Raw genomic sequence first — 18,721 nt, 5'->3', positions numbered from 1 at the left:
CGTCCATGATAGTGTAAGTGGCTCAGTGGGAGTTCATCAAATACATAAGTGGCTGAGTGGCAGTCCAGCATAAGGTCCTATTGCGACCAGGGTGATGACCAGTGGGGAATTCGTCCATCTACTAGTAGAAAAGGTTACTTATTGGTATCTTTGCCTGATCAGCAAGATATCAGGTTTATGCCAAAATTCTTTCCTTTCCAAATTTATTGGATATTACAATTCTGTTCATAATTTACATGAAAGAGGTTTTCAGGAAACGTATGTATATATATATAGGTGTATATATATCGGGACTTAATGAAGTATATCATAACTTCATTTCCTTCAAAATATTTCAAAGATTGAATCTATTCAAGTCTTATCTTGTGGTCTCATCAGTGTGATGAACTTTTGAAATTAATTATAACTTGAACGGTGGTAGTTCAAGTAGTATTTGGAAAAGATATAAGTATATTGGAGTATCTTGTAACTTCATCTTTTAAACTTATATCTAGTAAATGATTATCTTATGCATGACAAAGATTTTCAGAAAAACGTTGATACAAGGTTAGATATATGAGATCACCTTGCAACGATATTTTTATACAGTTATACACTGGAACTCTGTGTGTATTATGCATGGAAGAGGACTTCCCATATTTTGAAAAGTATATATGTATATATATATACTGAATATTTTGCGACTTCATCGCATTAAGATATCAACTTGGTTCATTTCTTTTGACCAAGACTTTCATGAGTACTATGAGAAGGCTCATATATTATTAATCATTATACATATTATTTTGGTGGGCTTGCTGTTCACCCTTGCTTTCTTCTTTCATCACACAACAACAGATAGAAAAGATGAACAGGACCAAGCTCCCGATTCGCAAACGATTAGGAAACGTTTCGCAGTTTCCTATAGGCGTTGAGGTCGCTATAGCTGAGGTAGGAACTACCAATAGGCTAGGCTTTCAACTTTTGATGTACCAGACTTATGTATCTTTATCAATTGTAATAATGGCAAAGAAATGTAAATCTATTCAGAAACCTTTTTAAGGTGTATTGACATATAATTGTGGAATAAAACGACTTGTGATTATTTTTGGATATTCATCTCTGAGACTATAACTTGTGGTGTGTGTGTTTATTGTGGGGTCACAGTACAGAGTAGTTGATTGTGTATTAAGATTGGGTGTTATTAAGGGAAATGGAACTCGTGACAACCCGGATCCCCGACCCCGGATTTGGGGGTGTTACAGAAGTGGTATCAGAGCTAAGCGTTATAAACCTCAGAGATGATGTGACGTTAAGATAATAAGTTCACTAAGATAATAAGAACTCTTGCCAAGTTCATAGTCGGGCTACCTAACGTAGTACCGACAGTTAAAACCCTTATGGGAACCCTTATAAATATCGTGATAAAAGCGTAGTTCGTTATCGTATATGGTAGCGGGATTCCGAACCCTGAGGTTGAGGAGCAACAATGTGATGATGTTTATTACTTATTAGAGATCAGATTATGGATCTGATAGAGCGTCCTAACGCGGGATCGGATGATGTTCATATTGAGGATATAGCGGTTGAGGATGTTGTCCTAGAAGGGATAGTTGCTGAGGAGGATCTTATGGAGGATCCTGACAAGAATGAATAAAGGACCACTGATGAATTGATGACCATGGTTAGGTCGACTACCAGAGGTAGGATTGGTCGATCACTACCGGAGGTTCGTTCAAGTTTGTAAAGGTAGTAGCCCCCTTTAACGCGGCTTACTCGTAAGACTGAGAAGTTTGAATGGACAGAGAAATGTGAGAACAGCTTTTAAGAACTGAAGCAAAGATTGGTGACGGCCCCTATGTTGGCATTGCCGGATGGAAAAGAAGATTTTGTGATTTGTATTGACGCTTCGTACAAGGAATTAGGGTGCTTCTTATACAGCACAGCAAGGTAATCGCGTACGCGTCAAGACAATTAAGGGAATATAAAATTCGATATCCCCACCCATGAGCTTGGGCTCATGGAAATAGTTTTGCCCTAAAGATTGGAGACACTACTTGTATGGAGAGAAGTGCGAGATTTACCTAAGCCATAAGTGCTCTAGTGCATTTTCACGTAGAAAGAGCTCAACATGCGCCAAATGAGGTGGTTAGAGCTAATCAAGAATTATGATTGGGAGATTCTTTATCATTCTGGGAAAGCCAATGTGGTGGCTGATGCCCTTAGTAAAAAGGAGAGACTCAAGATAATAATGTCTTTGGGAGAGTTTATAAGAGATTTTGAGAAAATGGAAATAGAAATGAAGGTAACCGGAGCCGGTACCGAAAAGCTGTTTGAGATTGCAATACAGTTCAAATTATTGGAAAAGAACAGATTGTGCCAGAAAAAGTGATGAACGAAGGCAGAGAGCCAACAATTAAATAAAAGATTAATATCGAGAAAGATGATAAGGGAATAATGAGGTATTCCTACAGAATTTGGCTTCCAAATGTTCAAGAGCTTAAAGATGAGATCTTAGATGAAAGCTAGTTTGAGGAATAAGATTTAGAGCAAACCCTGAACGTGATAGTCAGGGAGGTCGCCATCAAGATAGAAAGAACCCATAACATAATAAAGTGAAAAATGAGGATTTTAAATTAAAAGATGACCCTAATTATGGGGAGTAGGAAGAAATATTTAGACTAAGAAAACAAAAGTCGAGCGAGATAAGGAGACCCGAGACGGTACTCCTATACGGAAATTCATGGACCTGTCTAAAAAAAAGAACTTAGACTATTATCCCCAACCACCACCTTGAGGAAACAATGCGGCAGGAAATTCTTTCATGACCTTTAAATCGTTAAGCTCTCAGAGTTCCAAGGAACAGGTTAACCTAGTCGAGACAAGAGCCTGGCTAAAGGAAATAGAGGAATCATTTGAGATTCTGAATGATTGACGAATCACAAAAGACTATTTTTGCCACTTACCCTCCCAAGAGAGAGACCACCCGCTGGTGAAAGGCCAAGGAAGGCACGGAGCAAGAGATTATAATAAACTGATTTGAGTCCAGTAAATTGTTTTCGGGAAAGTAATTCCCAAGGTTATGGAGATAGTGTAAAAGCTTTAGAGTCAAAACAAAGGCAGACGAGTATGATAAATTATGAATCTAAGTTGTAAAAGTTGTCAAGATTCGTTCTGAGGACACGAATCCAGAATGATGGGATGTTTGAAATCAATGCTTATGTTGTGTTGGTTCATGAAATAATGATAAGAGAAAGGAAAATAAAAAGAAACTGAAGTGGAAAGGAATATAAAGGTAATAGAGTTTGTGGAATGATAAAGGAATTGGGTATGAGGAAACCCTAAAGACTCGTAGCAATAGAAATAGAAAAGTATGTAATCGTCAGGATGAGGGTGATTCACCATGAGTTAAAATTGTTGGGTGAAGGCATAAGAGATACATATATTTTATCCCTAGTAACTTGGGAGGATTCAAGGAAACCTTGAGATAGTTCGAAGGATAAATAATAAGACGCGGATAGACTAAGGAGACAAGAAAGTAAGAAGGTAGGAAAATTGGATGAAGGAAGTGACCTTCAAGAATGTGAAATGTAAGACCGGTGGCTCGATACCCAGAAAGGGAGACGCCAGGTATGAGAGGTATCCCAACATTGAGATGATTGTTGAGATAAATAACAAAAGTAAATAAGGAATTATTAAGAAGAAGTTCACGTTGAACACGACCAATATCTTCCAGAACATCCTTGTTATCGTTACCAAATTAGGCAAGACAAGTGGATAACCGTTGTTATCTTTTGGAGGCTATATTGATTGACCTCATTTTGAATACAAATGTTATTGTGAAATTAGGCATATACTATCGAGGTGGGAATGATTGAATAAGACACCCTTATCAGGGATATATGACTTGATTTATCTATGGAAGGATGCATGTACCTTTTTAAAGGTGGAATTAAGGATAGAACATCGGTAACTTAAAACGAATCCTAGGGGAATGCATAAAGGTTGTCATTTCTCCCTTAATAGGGACACCATGAATTTTGACAGTATGAATTAGAAAGGATCAAGGTAACAACAACCTTTAAAGATCAGTGGAGAAAGTTTTCAGAAGTATATAGACAATGATTCTGGTATTAATAAATGGTATCTTGATATGCCCTGTATCTAGGGAATACAGGAGGAACGATTCAAGGAAAACCTTAGGGGTTTTACAAGGAGAAAGGTAATATTCAAAATTCTCAAGAATAGAAATTATGATAAAGGAAATATGACGTAATTATAATGATGCCAAGTGGGGCACGTGTTAAACCACGAGAAAGTATGGATCAGACCAGTAAAGGTCGAAATTGTTCAGGGCAATTAGGACCTAAGATAAAAGATGTCCTAAGTATGATCGAGAGTCAATCGTGACAGTGATTAACCTCTAAAGACTGAGGCAATAACTTATGGAAAAATGGTGATTTTTTTTTTCTCATCAGATTTTAAGGAAAACATCTTCACATAAGCTGTGATTGAAATGAGGTAGAAAATTTATTTGGAGGTGGTTAAAATGACATTGACTGTAGGGAAATTTTACTATCAGGAAAGGCCAAAGAGGTGGCCGACACTTTAAAGGTAAGAGGATAATTATAGGCGCTTGTGCCAAAAGAATACAGTGATGATGGTTAAAGCTGTGAAGGTTGTATTATGGTTTGGAAGATTGACATTCCTTCTGATGACTGTGCAATACTCAACCGTAATAGTAGTTGGGTAAAGGTTTAATTCGTGTAATCGCCATTAGCGGGCTATCTATCTTAGAAGGTCCTATCTTGAGAATAATCCAGGACCATATTTCAAAAAGGACTAAACGAACCTTTGAGTTAAGTCTTCTATTGAAGGCATATGATTAAGAATGGTATTAACCTGCTATCGTTGCTTTGACTGAAACTCTTCTGCATTTTATCTGCTTCATGTCATGTATGTATGTCAGGATCAGGAATGTTCTTCATGAATCAGGAATGGTGATTATGTTACCTCCTTAGAAGGATTTGATACGACATGTATGGACTCCGTATGGTTAGATATTAAGATTTCATGGAACGTGAATGACTACAGTAGATCAGTGGTGGACCATAGTAAGGCAGTAATGATTCTGCGAGTAATGAGCTGATTACAACCGTGAGAGTTGTATTGGAATGGGTGTTGAGATTAAGTACCACTAATCGGGTCGTGGTAGTGTATAAGTTATCACTGATAGACTAATTAAGTAGAGTATCTACCTATTGAATATTTATTCTTTCTTATCAATAGAGAGTCGTATTACTATATGAGGAAGGTTGCGGTGCAAACACATAATTCTAGTATCGATGATGTATAAAATGAGATTCCAGATTCGATTTTCGATGCCGAGGGAGTTTCAAAGGTGATTGAGTATAAGCTCGAGGAAGAGCATGGGTCCATAGAATGGTGGACGGAATAGCAAAAATATTTAGGCACGTGAAATGCGATGCTATAATACTTGATGTTGATATAAATACATATATGTTTTGTTCTTCTATGACAAACCTCTATAGTTCAGAGGTAGGTTCCAAGCCAGATATTTTGTGGCAGTATATTTTTTTTCATATATACAATTCTCTTCAATTCGTTCTTTTCTCTTCTTTTCATTTTGTATAAGCTGAGAAGAACAACCCTTCCAGAAGGGGAGGTATTGCCGAATGACTATCTATCTGTGTGATAGAAGCCAAGTAGGATACCAACTATTGTTTAATTGCTTGTCAAGTACTAAAGGCTGGCCACCTTCTGTACTAACTATGCGATATAACAAGTGTTCATGATCATAGTGATCTCTCAATAAATTCTTTTACTTCTATATGAAGGATGAAGCTTTCGATAATAGAAACAGCTGAAAAAGGAGTAGTAAAATTTTGGTGGTATTCGGAATGGAAACACATTCGTGATACTAAGGTTGACGTGGTTATTAAAAGGTTATAGAACGCTAATGAGCAAAAGTGTAACCAGTATAATATTAGGAACGGAGGGCAGTAGCAATTAAGAACTGGAAAAGAATGGGTATTGAGAAGCAAAAGCTCTAATATTAAAAGCTATAATGAGAGTCTGTGTAATAGACTTGAAAGAAATTGGAATGATCACTTAACACGGATTGAGTTTTCTTACGACAATAGATCATATGTCATTATCAAGATGTCGCCTTATGAGATCCTTGAGGGAAGACAATGTCGATCTCCCTTATCTTAGGATGAAGTTGTAGAGCGCAAGATGCTCGGACCCGCAGTAGTCCAAAGGACCAAGGATATAATAGATCTAATTAGAGGACGGCTGGTAGTAGCCCAAGATGGACATAAGAAGTATGTCGATTTGACACGAAAGGACAAGGAATAGGAAGTAGGGGACCTAGTGTTGTTATAGGTATTCCCTTGGAAGGGGTTAATGAGATTTGGAAAGAAAGGAAAACTAAGCCCAAGATACATTGGACCTTTTGAGATACTAAGACGGATAGGGAAGTTGGCTTACGAGCTAGCCTTACCCCCGAACCTGCAACAAGTTCATAACGTGTTCCACGTATCAATGTTAAGAAAGTGTAATTCGGATGCCAGATAAATAAGGGCCTATGAGCGCATAGACATGCAACCCGACGTAACCTATATGGAGCAACCGGGAAGGGTTATAGAGTGAAAAGGAACAAGTGCTTAGGAGAAGGGTTATCAAACTAGGCAGAGTTTGGTGGTAGGACCACAATGTGGGAAAATTTACTCGAGAGTTAGAAAGTGCAATGTTAAAAAAAGTATCCCTATTCATTTTCTATCTGATTCCGGGACGGAATCCTTTTAAGGAGGGGAGACTGTAATAACCCCAATTTTTGGAAAATTTTTGAAACCCTTATGAATAGTGTTTTTGCTGAATGAGAAAACTTTTCATGCCACGCTATGTAGGGGTTCTGTTATTGATCTTCTGGGATATTATTAGTACTCTATGTGGTATATAAGTGTATGTAAAGATTGTCAGAATCCAATTCCGAACACTTTGATTTTTCCCGGAAATCCACTAGATACGGAAAGAATTGAGTAAAAGGTAACAGGATAAAAAGGATTTAAATTAAAGGATTATAGGAGAGGATCATAAAAGGAATATAATATATTGAGAAAGGTTAAGGGAACCTAAGTAATAAGATCCTGAGTATGATCCCTCAAACGATAAACGAAAACGAAAGTTAAGCGAACCGTATAACAGATCAGCGGTCATTAGGCAAACAATTACGAAGTTAATCAAAGGGATTAGAGAGGATGATGTCACCCAACCAATGAGAAGAGGACAAGGAGGGAAAGATGACATCACAGCATGACATAGGCATGACATAGGAGGGGAGGAGGTGTGGATGAATTATAACCACACAAAAACCAAGGTAAAATTGGTAATTAACCAAAAACAAAACAAAACTACAACCAACCAAAAGCAAAACAAAGCAAAACACAAAAATCTCTCTTTCTTCTACATCTTGCTCTCGGCTTTTTGAAGAAATACAAGGATGGGAATTTCAAAACCCTAGCTACACACCTTCAAAAATCAAGAGGTTTGTTTCTTTAGCTTCCATAATTCATAGCTTAGATGAGCCATAAGTTTAAGCTCAAGATTCCATGATTTTCATAGCTAATTAATTCACCAAAGTTTAGGGTGAATAGTGTTTTCAAATTTTTAACTTTGTGTTCTTGATTTCATTTTCAAGATCAAGGTTATATAAGGATAGATCAAGGTTCTTTGAGGCTCCCTAGTAACTTTTCACCCTCCAAGGAAGGTATAAATTCTCAAACCCTTAGTCTTAAGTTTTGTTGGTTTGGATTTCATAATGTTTAGATGATGGGTTAGTGTAGTGAGTGTGTACTCATGATAGAGCTTTGTTTAGTAAGTGGTTTTGTTGAATTTGGAGTTAGGAGTGATGCTTGTTAGATTTGAAGTTCTTGGTCACATTTTTTGACTTGGTTTAGATGAATAAATTGGTAAAATTGAATTGATTGGGGCTGTTATGATGTGATAAGGATGGATGTTGGTTGTATGATTGATTTGAGGTTGAATTGTGATGGTTTTTGAATGGTTTAAAATTGGGAAATCGCGTAAACATAGCCGTCGTAAAGTCCGATTTTCTTTAGACTGTTTTTGTGCATAACATTAGGACCCGAGAATCCCCTGCTAGATTTTGACCATTGCCATGTTTAGATAGTTCGTGTTACGAGCTTCGTTTTGATATGTAGTTCGTTCGATTCCGATGCACGGTTTAGGAGAAACGACCGTTTTAAGTAACGGCGTTTCGCGAACGAAACTTTTCCCCTCGCCTTACTTTGAAACATAGGTTAAAGACCAAAAAGGGTTAATTAATGTATGAAACATTTGTGGTAAGAGTGTTAGGCAGTTGGTAAGACACTCGCGAAGGAATCGCTTTAAAACTCGTAATGGTTAATTTAGTAAAAATGGTGGAGCCGAGGGTACTCGAGTGACTTAAGAGAATCAATAAGCGCAAAACAAGCGTTAGAGTCTAAGTTAGTTAAAGTATAGATTTACAAGTGACTTTGGTTTAATTCCAACTTACTTGTTGTTTATAGGTTACCAGACTCGTCCCGAGCCTTTTGTAACCCCCAGTCACTCAGGCAAGTTTTCTACCCGTTATACTGTTGTTGTGATGTATATATGTATATGCATTATCTTGCAGTAGATGCATGTTGGTTAATTAGCAAATGTTGCGATATATTGTAGCATGTTATATGGTACATATGCATGCCTGTTTCGTATTCTTGCCATATATATATCTGTTGGTTCAGTTGATAATACCTATGCTAGAGGATAGCGGTAATTTGCATATACCCTTATTATAGGGACCCAAAAGATGAAAACATTTTCTAAAACCGGGAGTCGAGGATCCCGAGTAGATTTTATATATATATATTTATATATATATGGTTATAGTTTTCAAAACTATTAATCGAATAAGGTTTATTCGATAACTTTATTTTATTATTGAATATTATTTCGAATATTCATCCGAGGACTTATGACTCCTTTATTTTATTATTGAATATTATTTCGAATATTCATTCGAGGGCTTATGACATAGTTATATTATTAATGATTATTAATTGAATATTCATTTGAGGATGTATGACTCCGTTATTTTATTTAATGAATATTATTTATAATATTCATTCGAGGTATTATGACTCCGCTTATTATTTAAATATATTCTTTATTTTATTAAAGAATAAGGTGTCAATAATCAAACTTATTTTCGATTATTCAAATAAAGATAGTACTTTCATATAAGTATATCTTTGGTTATTTAATATCCATTTCAAGTATAAGTTTTAATACTTCTACTTCAATTATTTTTATAAAGATTATTCTTTATGGGACTATTATTTAAATAATAATATTCAGACATTTTCTAAATATATTGGGACTGATTTACTTCATTAAATCAGCATTACTCCAAACACTCTTTAAGGTTACTTATTGGTATCTTTGCCTGATCAGCAAGATATCAGGTTTATGCCAAAATTCTTTCCTTTCCAAATTTATTGGATATTGCAATTCTGTTCATACTTTACATGACAGAGGTTTTCAGGAAACGTATGTATATATATAGGTGTATATATATATCGGGACTTAATGAAGTATATCATAACTTCATTTCCTTCAAAATATTTCAAAGATTGAATCTATTCAAGTCTTATCTTGTGGTCTCATCAGTGTGATGAACTTTTGAAATTAATTATAACTTGAACGGTGGTAGTTCAAGTAGTATTTGGAAAAGATATAAGTATATTGGAGTATCTTGTAACTTCATCTTTTAAACTTATATCTAGTAAATGATTATCTTATGCATGACAAAGATTTTCAGAAAAACGTTGATACAAGGTTAGATATATGAGATCACCTTGCAATGATATTTTTATACAGTTATACACTGGAACTCTGTGTGTATTATGCATGGAAGAGGACTTCCCATATTTTGAAAAGTATATATGTATATATATATATATATATACTGAATATTTTGCAACTTCATCGCATTAAGATATCAACTTGGTTCATTTATTTTGACCAAGACTTTCATGAGTACTATGAGAAGGCTCATATATTATTAATCATTATACATATTATTTTGGTGGGCTTGTTGCTCACCCTTGCTTTCTTCTTTCATCACACAACAACAGATAGAAAAGATGAACAGGACCAAGCTCCCGATTCGCAAGCGATTAGGAAACGTTCCGCAGTTTCCTATAGGCGTTGAGGTCGCTGTAGCTGAGGTAGGAACTACCAATAGGCTAGGCTTTCAACTTTTGATGTACCAGACTTATGTATCTTTATCAATTGTAATAATGGCAAAGAAATGTAAATCTATTCGGAAACCTTTTTAAGGTGTATTGACATATAATTGTGGAATAAAACGACTTGTGATTATTTTTTAATATTCATCTCCGAGACTATAACTTGTGGTGTGTGTGTTTATTGTGGGGTCACAGTACAGAGTAGTTGATTGTGTATTAAGATTGGGTGTTATTAAGGGAAATGGAACTCGTGACAACCCGGATCCCCGACCCCGGATTTGGGGGTGTTACATTCTTGGAGTTAGTTATGGTATGGTGAAGTGTTTTACTCCCACCATTTCACTCCTCTCCATTCAGCAATGACTTTTTAAGAGCTGAATGAAATAGATTCTTGGTTGCTTTATTTTAAGATCTTTGCATGTTCATAATTTTACAGAAGGGTACCTGGTATCACATCGGTGTTTCAGACAGCATCCTGAACGGTCATGTTAAAATTCCTAGCAGCTGGGGGTCAGTTAGATGCGGCTCTACACATTCCTGAAATCAGTGGCCGGTTGGTGGGGTAGTCCTTCCTTACGTGCCCTATCTTTCTGCACTAGAAACATGTCATTCCTGGCTGTGGGAAACTTGGGGCAAGGTGTCCTGGTTCATTGCACTTGAAGCACTTTAGAGGGGCTCTTGTCTGGACACATACTCTATGGTATGTCATTCCGCATGTTCGACACTCTGATGTAGGGGTGCGAGGCTGGATATGGAATGTCGCCCTAGATGGTATGCCACCCTGGACAATGCTCTCACTTGGGGCCTTTCTAAATCCGGGGCCTCTCGCAGGTTGGGACACCATTCTCCTGACAAACCTACTCGGAAGGCTCCTGTTTCCGATTCCTCCTCCTCATTGACTTCCTGTCTTCCTTTTCCTACTTTCCTTCTCTTTTAAACTCTGCTCACTACCTGCTTTGATAATCGAGGCTTTCTACACTAAGGTGGCATAATCCGTCAGCTCTAGCATTGCTACTCAGTTCTGGATCCATTCTTTTAGACCAAGATGGAACCTCTATTCCTTCTTCTCCTCATTATTCACAAATTCTAGTAGAAACCGTGACAACTCAATAAACTTGGCCTCGTACTCTGCCACCGTCATTCTATCATATTTCAACTCTAGAAACTTGATCTCCATCTGAGTCTCCATAAACCTAGTGAAGTACTTGTCTAAGAACAACCGTGTAAACATATCCCATGAGATCACATCGTCAATATCGAGGTTACGCTTGGACTCCCACCAGTAGTTAGCTTCCCCCTTCAGCTTGTAAGAGGCGAAAATGGTCTTGTGTCGTTCTTAAAAACATAGTATCTCGAAGGACTTCTCTATTTCCTTAAGCAAGGCCTGTACCTCAACAGGGTCGGCAGATCCTACAAACTCCGGGGGGTTTGAGACACTTAAACGCCCTGAAGGCGGTAGCAACAGTTTGTTGGACAACATGTGGCTGTGGTGGAAGGGACTGTTGGTTCATATTTGCCTTTAAAAGGTCCAGAAATTCATTTATGGGGTTTCCCTCTGATGGGTATCCTCAGTTTCTTCCTCTACATATCCTTCTTCATCAAACTCATTAAAGTCTAGGTCCTCTTCACTTTCCTCATTCACTATATGGTCAGGTTCATTTTGTCATTGATTGACAGATTTTGCGGGCTGTGCACTGGTTCCTCTTCTACGGGTTGGCATTATTTTGATAATGAAAATGATGTTAATATAGTTGCATATTTTTACATTTGGATTAATTTATTTGTAGGTAAGCATATTATTTAAATATTTAGCATACTTCTATCAAGGTGCAATAATATGGTAAGACAATTTCTTAATAACTGCTAGATAATATATCATAGGGTCTCCCAGACTATGTCTTGGGGAAAATAATATCCAAATCCATACGTGGTCCTGAATAAACTACATCAACTACATAATCTTGAATACTGAAATATAAATACATACACCGCGTATATTGAAAGGCTAGGAATGCTATCTACTACTAGCTATCCTAAAAAAATTGGCGACAAGTCACCCAGCCCTTTACAATGTCCATATGTGGTCACTGGTCTCTCAGTCTGAGTCACTGCGTATGAGGTCTCGAACCCTCCTCATCGCTCCTGCTAGCATCAGCTCAGCATCCACTACTGTAATGTATCCTCACATCGCCGTCATCCTCATCTACTAGTACCTGACACAATAGGTAAGGTGTTACTAACATAGAGTCGGAATTCCCTTGTGGGTAAAACTGTGAAGACTACTAATGCAGTCTGACGATGAATTCGACTTGATTTCTAATTGATTACTATTATTCTTATGTCTACGTATTTTATTTCCTATCATTTCCAAGATTTGATATCCTACGGCTCTGATACCATTTTGTGGCGCCCCAAAAATCCGGGGTCAAGGATCTAGGAGGCCCCGTCACCTTGAATCCTGTTCAACACTTATCTCGTACGATAATATAAAAATAATCACACCTTCATGACCCCACACATAACCATACACACACACTTACAAGTAATTTTCTTGGAAATGAACAATTCATTACTAGAGTGTATCAATCCACAAAGTGATAATTATTGTAACGACCGAGAAATTACGCTTTTATTATATTTTAATAAAGATGATTTATGTGTATTATTATGTGATTAAGTGTGTTGAGTTGTAAAACCCTAACTGCTATGTGCAACGTGTTGTCTCTTTTGATCGGAATGTGTTTCGGGTATTTATTGAGTGTATTATTATAAGTTATAGGTTTTATATCAAAATCCGTACAGCTCAAACAGTGTTTTAAAAGCCCATATTTCAAACAAAATCATTGGCCCTATTTTGCCAAGTATGGCCTATACCACATCGATATTCTGAACATCTAGACGATTTACAAATTTACCTCAATAGCAAAAAACGACTTTTCCGGACCCTTTCGGGTGTCAAAAGCCCCACAAAAAATCATATTTTTTATATGATCATGAAATTATCAAACATCATTTTTCTTTGCATTTTTGTATTATTGACAATATTTGGAAATTTTTGGCATATATTTTGTATTTATTGGATATTTAAAAATTCATAATTAATACCCAAAAATTATTAAAAATGGGACCAAATATTTGTATTAGATGTATAATTGGACCCTTAATTTTATTTAGGGGTATTAATTTGGTTAATATAAATAGCTGAATTATTCTTAATTATTAGTTAATTATTATTGAAAAATAAGAAAATCAAGAAACAAATAGTGTTGGTGAAGAAAAACTCAAGAATTCAACCTCAGATTTGACTGTGATTCTGTTATCCAAATCTTCCATGTAAGTAGTCGTTGTGAAGCTCATTCAATCTAGTTTATGATTCTGTTATTAATTTTAATTGACGATTACTAGATTTTTATTTCGAAATTTTCAGATTTAACTTCGAATTAGGGTTTCTTATTCAGTTGATTATTTGATGTTTATGTTGTTACGAATGGTTAGATCATTATGTTTGGAGTCGTTTTATGTTTGCTTCATGATTTTTGGGTTGGTTTTGAGTTAGCCGGAGTTGAGGCGGCGCCGGTCGACTCCTCTGTTTCCCGCTGATTTCGCGGCGGGGTTGACTGTGTTCTTCTGTTACTAGCGTTATGTTGGACGACATGGGAGATTTTCTGAGCTTCTAGGCATTTGAAACTGGTTTTGTGTTCGTCTGTTGGTCAGTTTCCGGTTGTCACCGGAGGCGTCATTTCTGGCAAGGAGGCGGAGGTCGATGGTGACGCCAGGCTTGCGTCTGTGATGCTGCTGTTGAAGGCTCGAAGTTGAGGAAGGGAATAATCAAAGTTTCGTTCGCCGTTTGTTCGCCGTTGTTCGCCGGGAAGTTCCGCCGGCGCCGGTTTCTGGGCAGCGTGGCTGCGTCTTCGCGACCCGGGTTCGACCCGGTTATACCCGGAAATCGACCCGGGTTTGATCTTCAAAACCCAATTCAAATTCCTAAAAATTGTTTTCGATTTCTTAATTATTTACTTTTATTTTATAAAATCAAAAAATCAGTTTTAATAATTCTAAAAATCAATTAAAAATCAGATTTAAAATCTATTTTATAATTAATTTCAAAATTATTTTATTAATTTAGAAATTTGAAATTAATTATTTATTTAATTATTTAATTATTTATCTAATTATTTATTTAATTATCTATTATTTTATAATTAAGTAATTAATTAATAAATAAGATTAAATAGATCAAATAATTAGACTAATAATCCGATAATTAATTGAATAATGCGAGTAACTCGTAATTACAAGACTAGTGTTCGAGAATTTAAGAATAGATGTTCGAGCGTTCATTTATTTATGCAATCAGAGTTGTAATAATTTGTACCGAGTAATTAATTATAAGTAATCGAGTTAATCGAATAATTTGTAATTAATTGTAATAAATTGTAATTAATTCTAAAAATTAGGGAATAATTATTTTAAAATACAATAATTCTTAAATAATTGTTTAAAAACATAATTAAAATTTTTATTAATTATGATTAATTAATTATAATTGATTTATAAATAATTAAATCTTATTTATTACATAACAATTAAACCGTTAGTCCGATTTGAGTGAAACGAAGACCCTTAAACTCAGAAAAATGACCCGATCTCATTAAAAATAATTATAAATCATAATTTCTTTCGGAAGCGAGTCAGCGTATGGTAATTAATTATTTATAGACCCTACTAGGGGTAGAATCGAGTCTAATAAATCTCGAAAAATTATGAATCGAACCAAACAGTGTTAGTTAATGCGAGTATAATTCTAGTATCGATTCTAAAAATAACTATGAGTCTAAAATTAATTATGTGCCTTATGTGCTATGTGCTTTACGTGATTATATGAACTTTATGTGTTATATAATGATATGCGGGTCAGATAGAATTAAATGGGTAGACTACTAGGGTTACGTGGTATCAATTCGAGATACGCGTATCAGATAAGTTATCTAAACGAATATCTTTCGATGATAGATTCAGTACCAATACGGTGAATCAAGCAAGAGACAGAAGGCAGTGAATCATACGAGGTGAAGTGCATATCAGGCAAGTTTTTCCCCTATTCTAAGTTCAGAATAGTGAAATATATCCAACTTTCCATATTAATTACACCTTGATAATTCTTGTTCACATATATTGATACACAATTATTGATCTTTATTTCTATTTCATTTCGATTCTTGATTTCTCCCAATTTACTGGATTCTCTATTTATCCCAATATTGATACCCTTACTTACATATACTATGATATATCTTGATGTTGGGATACATCGAAAGCATACCGATTGTTCCGGATGCTAAGTTATGGACTTGATGGTTACGATGCGGGTCGGGTATTAACCGAACCCTTAATTATTTGGCCATAGTTGCCTGGATACCCCTTATGTTGGTTGAGTCTATACAGTTGGGTATAGATCCGCACTGTATCCTGACTGATCAGCAGGTTATAGTGCATATGTTGGTTCTTGTTTCCAGTCTCGTTCATTTGGCACTCGCCAGTAATGGCAATTTATTACTCTTTACAGAAATAGATGGTTGTTCAAACCAGCAGATTGCCGGTTCATTTATTCTTCTCTCTTTACATTATATATACTGTTACAGGCTTGTTGAGCAATTTTGGCTCACCCCCTTTTTTATTATTCACCTTGTTTTTCAGTTAAGGTAGAGAATGAAACCCATCAAAACTCGAGTAGTCAAGAAGCGAGTCAAGCAGCGGAACCCTCTAGTACCAAGGATGTTTATCCCTATCCCAGAAGAGAGCTTTGAATTGCCAGATCAGGTGTAGCAGGATGAGTAATAGTTGTAGTTGGAATAAAATATCTTTAGTTTAAAATGTGAATAAAATAATGTTTGTAATAAAGAGAGTTCTTGAGACAGTTGTTTAGATTGGTTTGTAATAAAGTTGGTTTGTCGTTCTTGTTTTCAATCCTTAACCTTGAAAATATCCTGAGTAGTAGTAGTTCGGGGTAATTATTTTATTTATATTATGCTTGTACAGGTTTAGTGAGTACTTAGTGTTAATAATGCCCAAAATCTATATCCAAGATTTGGAGGGTGTTATAATTATTACAGACCAAAAGTAATTAAGTCTTACCACGGGTGCAACCTTTATTTAAGGTTAGACCGATGACCAAATACACGTTTCTTCATTATTATCTTATACGGTCTACCTAGGGTACTGCACCGAATATCCTATGGAACAGCTGGTCGTTTCCTACCCGTTTCCTGGCCGTGAGTTTCATGATAGGCATCTTGATTCATTGTTGTGTTATGTCATTTTAAGAACACAAGTGTGAGCTATAATGCCCGATATAATAAGATATAGTATGAAAAGACTGTATAAGAAATTTATATAAGATTCTGTATATGATATATATGTTTATTTAAAAATGGTTTTTCTCGGTGTTGCACACCCCTTTTTAAAACAACTATTTTTATTAACTTATTAGTCTGCAGATACCTTAACGGTAAACCCAGCACCTAGGCTTGGGTTACGGTATCGCATCTCAATTCTAATTGGAAGAATAAGACATTCATCGGAGCCCCCGAAATACGATGATCAGTCGTATAATGGTAAATTTTTATTGTTCTCTACATGTAGAAGGATGACTCCCATACATCCAGTTATCACCCTTGCCGGATTCGGGCATATTATGTGTGGCCCATACATCCAGGCTTTCCACATACTTCACATGTTTACATGTGGCACACCAACAGTCGCTCTACTACGTAAAGTACTAGAGTCTACCCCTCCTTGTCCTTTAAAGAATCTTATTATAAAAATAGAACTCGAATTATATCAAAGTTCCTCAAGCGTTCTGCTTGTTGATAGAAAAAACTCATCTCATATATGTATATAGGTACTTCCAAAAATTTCCAGAGGAAGTACTAAGATAATGTGAGTTAACCGATGTCAACAGATAAATAAATAAAGGGGGTTTCTTTTGACACTATGGTCAAAATATTCAAAATAAGTCAAGATAATATTTTTGACGATCCGAAAGGATTAGAATGATTTTCTGAAACCCGGAAAATATTTCAAAATAGGTTTTATGAATTTTAAATCATATTAAATCATTTAATAAATATTTAATAAGTAAATAAAAATATTAAATAATTAAACATTGAATAATTATATTTTTAAAAGAATATTTGAAATAATATTCCTCAACTAATTTATGTTTAAATAATTAAATTAATCTTCAATGAATATAAAATAAGTGAGTTTGAAATAAACGATGGTTGGAGAATACCTCTCCTATATTAAATGAATATCTGAAATAATATTCATTGTTTGAGTAATTAAATATAGGTGAAGGAATACGATTTTTGGAAATTGTTTTAAATAAATTCGAGGTATTTAGTACTTCGTAAATTGTCACGCCCCCAACTTAAACAACAAATTAAATATAACTATTACAACATTTTAAAAAGAAGTAAACATAACCAACTCCAAGATCTTACAGTTTAGGGTTTGGAACAGCCCAACACTACCATCTATTACAACTGATTTTAAAATAGCGAGTCCTCACACAAAACTACTATCTCTTATTCTACCTGAGCTCAAACATAAGCATCAGCATCACAGGTCTTACGGGCGGTCTTCTTGTATCTAACCATAGCTGCTAGTTGTAATATCGGGGTAAAGCAAGGAGTGAGCCAAATGCTCAACAAGTACTAAACAGTACGATACAAAACACAAATCGAGATATACATTAAAGAATGACAATGGAAAGACATAACCAATGATAACGAGAGATAAAACTTTGGGTGATGGCATCATTTTGCTTGTATCAAAACAATTTCAAAACCATATCTTAATTAAAATCATTTTATGATGCTACGGATTACAGCCGGTGATCAGCCACGAAGTAATCCCGAACCTCGCTGGGTTCTAAAACATTAATGGGATCCCTAGGCAACTTTTAAGCCTAATATAAGTGTGGAAAGGACTCGCGTCTCAGTCCAGATCCACTATTCAAAGAAAATATTTACCCCCCTTTGGGACTGAAAATCCACATTTTATTTATTTCAAAAACTGATGCCGATTTATGACCAAAATCTCTTTAAACATTTTTATCAAGGGATTATAGATCAACTCGAAACACGAGAAATATGGTACTAAATCTCAAGGTCATGATCCACGAAACTTTACTCCAATAGGGTAACAGAAAGGTTTTCATATATAAAACTTGGACAAGAAAATTTAGTGAGGCTATTGGATATTATGTAGGGGTAATGCCAAACTGGGCTTAAAGTAATGGTTTCTCGTCAAGGCACAAGTGCTGGATCATCAAGAAGATAAACTTCATGAATACTAAGGGTGTTAAGGTATGAAGAAATGATCTTTAACTCAGTTTATATCAGAATTGTCAAGCTTTAAGA

Source organism: Apium graveolens, chromosome 2 (genome assembly GCF_009905375.1).
Source record: "Apium graveolens cultivar Ventura chromosome 2, ASM990537v1, whole genome shotgun sequence".
Taxonomy (NCBI): Eukaryota; Viridiplantae; Streptophyta; class Magnoliopsida; order Apiales; family Apiaceae; genus Apium; species Apium graveolens.
Note: the sequence above shows the minus strand (reverse complement) of the source record.